This window comes from Babylonia areolata, chromosome 18, assembly GCF_041734735.1.
Source record: "Babylonia areolata isolate BAREFJ2019XMU chromosome 18, ASM4173473v1, whole genome shotgun sequence".
Classification (NCBI taxonomy): Eukaryota; Metazoa; Mollusca; class Gastropoda; order Neogastropoda; family Buccinidae; genus Babylonia; species Babylonia areolata.
In genome coordinates, this window is record NC_134893.1 from 28,549,601 (window position 1) to 28,554,600 (window position 5,000).

A 5,000-nucleotide genomic window follows, 5' to 3' on the forward strand; every position below is an offset into this window, starting at 1 on the left:
GGAGGCGTGGGAGAGTGTGTGTGTGTGTGGGGGGGGGGGGGTAGGGCGTGGGGGGGGGGGACCAGGAAGAATGAGAAAAAGAGGGCACAAGACGCAATGTCACGTTTATTGAACACACAGACACACAGACACAGACACACGCAGACACAGACACACACACATATCAACACACACACACACACACACACACACACACACACACACACACACACACACACACACACACACACATCTGCACATTCACATGCTCGGAAACTCACATGCTCCCATAAGCATGCATGCATTAATAAGTTCATGTTAACTGAAAAACACGACACATTCTCCCTCTCTTTGTATCTCCTCCATCCCCCTCTCACACTCTTTCTCTCCATCCCCCTTTCACACTCTTTCCCTCCATCCCCCTTTCACACTCTTTCTCTCGATCCCCCTCTCACACTCTTTCCCTCCACCCCCCTTTCACACTCTTTCTCTCCATCCCCCTCTCACACTCTTTCCCTCCATCCCCCTCTCACACTCTTTCCCTCCATCCCCCTTTCACACTCTTTCTCTCCATCCCCCTCTCACACTCTTTCCCTCCATCCCCCTCTCACACTCTTTCCCTCCATCCCCCTTTCACACTCTTTCTCTCCATCCCCCTCTCACACTCTTTCCCTCCACCCCCCCTTCACACTCTTTCCCTCCATCCCCCTCTCACACTCTTTCTCTCCATCCCCCTCTCACACTCTTTCTCTCCATCCCCCTCTCACACTCTTTCCCTCCACCACCCCCTCACACTCTTTCTCTCCATCCCCCTCTCACGCTCTTTATATCTCTCCATCTCCCTCTCACACTCTCTCTTACTCTCCATCCCTCTCTCACACTCTATCTTTCTCTCACACTCTTTCCCTCCATCCCCCTCTCACACTCTTTCCCTCCATCCCCCTCTCACACTCTTTCCCTCCACCCCCCTCACACTCTTTCTCTCCATCCCCCTTTCACACTCTTTCCCTCCATCCCCCTCTCACACTCTTTCCCTCCATCCCCCTTTCACACTCTTTCTCTCCACCCCCCTTTCACACTCTTTCTCTCCACCCCCCTTTCACACTCTTTCTCTCCATCCCCCTCTCACACTCTTTCCCTCCACCACCCCCTCACACTCTTTCTCTCCATCCCCCTCTCACACTCTTTCCCTCCATCCCCCTCTCACACTCTTTCCCTCCACCCCCCTTTCACACTCTTTCTCTCCATCCCCCTCTCACACTCTTTCCCTCCATCCCCCTCTCACACTCTTTCCCTCCATCCCCCTTTCACACTCTTTCTCTCCATCCCCCTCTCACACTCTTTCCCTCCACCCCCCCTTCACACTCTTTCTCTCCATCCCCCTCTCACACTCTTTATATCTCTCCATCTCCCTCTCACACTCTCTCTTACTCTCCATCCCTCTCTCACACTCTTTCCCTCCACCACCCCCTCACACTCTTTCTCTCCATCCCCCTCTCACACTCTTTATATCTCTCCATCTCCCTCTCACACTCTCTCTTACTCTCCATCCGTCTCTCACACTCTATCTTTCTCTCACACTCTTTCCCTCCATCCCCCTCTCACACTCTTTCCCTCCATCCCCCTCTCACACTCTTTCCCTCCATCCCCCTTTCACACTCTTTCCCTCCATCCCCCTCACACTCTTTCTCTCCATCCCCCTTTCACACTCTTTCTCTCCACCCCCCTTTCACACTCTTTCTCTCCATCCCCCTCTCACACTCTTTCCCTCCACCACCCCCTCACACTCTTTCTCTCCATCCCCATCTCACTCTTTCTCTCCATCCCCCTCTCACACTCTTTCTCTCCATCCCCCTCTCACACTCTTTTTCTCCACCCCCCTTTCACACTCTTTCTCTCCACCCCCCTTTCACACTCTTTCTCTCCATCCCCCTTTCACACTCTTTCTCTCCACCCCCCCTTTCACACTCTTTCTCTCCATCCCCCTCTCACACTCTTTATATCTCTCCATCTCCCTCTCACACTCTCTCTTACTCTCCATCCCTCTCTCACACTCTATCTTTCTCTCCATCCCCCTCTCACACTCTTTCCCTCCATCCCCCTCTCACACTCTTTCCCCCTCCATCCCCCTCTCACACTCTTTCCCTCCATCCCCCTTTCACACTCTTTCTCTCCATCCCCCTTTCACACTCTTTCTCTCCATCCCCCTCTCACACTCTTTCTCTCCATCCCCCTCTCACACTCTTTCTCTCCACCCCCCTTTCACACTCTTTCTCTCCATCCCCCTCTCACACTCTTTTTCTCCATCCCCCTCTCACACTTTCCCTCCATCCCCCTCTCACACTCTTTATATCTCTCCATCCCCCTCTCACACTCTTTCTTTCTCTCCATCCCCCTTTCACACTCTTTCCCTCCATCCCCCTTTCACACTCTTTCCCTCCATCCCCCTCTCACACTGTTTCTCTCCATCCCCCTCTCACACTCTTTCCCTCCATCCCCCCTCACACTCTTTCCCTCCATCCCCCTCTCACACTGTTTCTCTCCATCCCCCTCTCACACTCTTTCCCTCCATCCCCCCTCACACTCTTTCCCTCCATCCCCCTCTCACACTGTTTCTCTCCATCCCCCTCTCACACTCTTTCCCTCCATCGCCCTCTCACACTCTTTCCCTCCACCCCCTCCCCTTCACACTCTTTCTCTCCATCCCCCTCTCACACTCTTTCTCTCCATCCCCCTCTCACACTCTTTCTCTCCACCCCCCTTTCACACTCTTTCCCTCCATCCCCCTCTCACACTCTTTCCCTCCACCACCACCCCTTCACACTCTTTCCCTCCACCACCACCCCCCCTTCACACTCTTTCTCTCCATCCCCCTCTCACACTCTTTCTCTCCATCCCCCTCTCACACTCTTTCTCTCCACCCCCCTTTCACACTCTTTCTCTCCACCAACCCTTCACACTCTTTCTCTCCATCCCCCTTTCACACTCTTTCCCTCCATCCCCCTTTCACACTCTTTCTCTCCATCCCCCTCTCACACTCTTTCCCTCCATCCCCCTCCCACACTTTTTCCCTCCATCCCCCTCTCACACTCTTTCTCTCCACCCCCATTTCATACTCTTTCTCTCCATCCCCCTCTCACACTCTTTCTCTCCACCCCCCTTTCACACTCTTTCCCTCCATCCCCCTCTCACACTCTTTCCCTCCATCCCCCTCTCACACTCTTTCTCTCCATCTCCCTCTCACACTCTTTCTCTCCATCCCCCTCTCTCACTCTTTCTCTCCACCCCCCTTTCACACTCTTTCCCCCCATCCCCCTCTCACACTCTTTCTCTCCATCCCCCTCTCACACTCTTTCCGTCCATCCCCCTCTCACACTCTTTCTCTCCATCCCCCTCTCACACTCTTTCTCTCCATCCCCCTCTCACACTCTTTCTCTCCACCCCCCTTTCACACTCTTTCCCTCCATCCCCCTCTCACACTCTTTCTCTCCATCCCCCTCTCACACTCTTTCTCTCCATCCCCCTCTCAAACTCTTTCCCTCCATCCCCCTCTCAAACTCTTTCTCTCCATCCCCCTCTCAAACTCTTTCCCTCCATCCTCCTCTCAAACTCTTTCTCTCCATCCCCCTCTCAAACTCTTTCCCTCCATCCCCCTCTCAAACTCTTTCTCTCCATCCCCCTCTCACACTCTTTCTCTCCATCCCCGTCTCACACTCTTTCTCTCCATCCCCGTCTCACACTCTTTCCCTCCATCCCCCTCTCACACTCTTTCCCTCCATCCCCCTTTCACACTCTTTCTCTCCATCCCCCTCTCACACTCTTTCCCTCCATCCCCCTTTCACACTCTTTCCCTCCATCCCCCTCTCACACTCTTTCCCTCCATCCCCCTTTCACACTCTTTCCCTCCACCCCCCTCTCACACTCTTTCTCTCCACCCCCCTCTCACACTCTTTCTCTCCATCCCCCTTTCACACTCTTTCTCTCCATCCCCCTCTCACACTCTTTCTCTCCATCCCCCTTTCACACTCTTTCCCTCCATCCCCCTCTCACACTCTTTCTCTCCATCCCCCTTTCACACTCTTTCTCTCCATCCCCCTCTCACACTCTTTCTCTCCATCCCCCTTTCACACTCTTTCTCTCCATCCCCCTCTCACACTCTTTCTCTCCATCCCCCTTTCACACTCTTTCTCTCCACCACCACCCCTTTCACACTCTTTCCCTCCATCCCCCTCTCACACTCTTTCCCTCCATCCCCCTTTCACACTCTTTCCCTCCATCCCCCTCTCACACTCTTTCCCTCCATCCCCCTCTCACACTCTTTCTCTCCATCCCCCTCTCACACTCTTTCTCTCCATCCCCCTTTCACACTCTTTCCCTCCATCCCCCTCTCACACTCTTTCTCTCCACCCCCCTTTCACACTCTTTCCCTCCATCCCCCTTTCACACTCTTTCTCTCCATCCCCCTCTCACACTCTTTCTCTCCATCCCCCTCTCACACTCTTTCCCTCCATCCCCCTTTCACACTCTTTCTCTCCATCCCCCTCTCACACTCTTTCTCTCCATCCCCCTCTCACACTCTTTCTCTCCATCCCCCTTTCACACTCTTTCTCTCCACCCCCCTTTCACACTCTTTCCCTCCATCCCCCTCTCACACTCTTTCTCTCCATCCCCCTCTCACACTCTTTCTCTCCATCCCCCTTTCACACTCTTTCTCTCCACCCCCCTTTCACACTCTTTCTCTCCACCCCCCTTTCACACTCTTTCTCTCCATCCCCCTCTCACACTCTTTCTCTCCATCCCCCTTTCACACTCTTTCCCTCCACCCCCCCTTTCACACTCTTTCTTTCACACTCTTTCTTTCTCTCCACCCCCCTCTCACACTCTTTCTCTCCGCCCCCCTTTCACACTCTTTCTTTCTCTCCACACCCCTCTCACACACTCCCTTCCCCTCCATCACCACACTTAAAATTCCCAGCTGACGCTGCAGTGACTGTAAAAAAGCAGACACTTGGCTGTCTCTT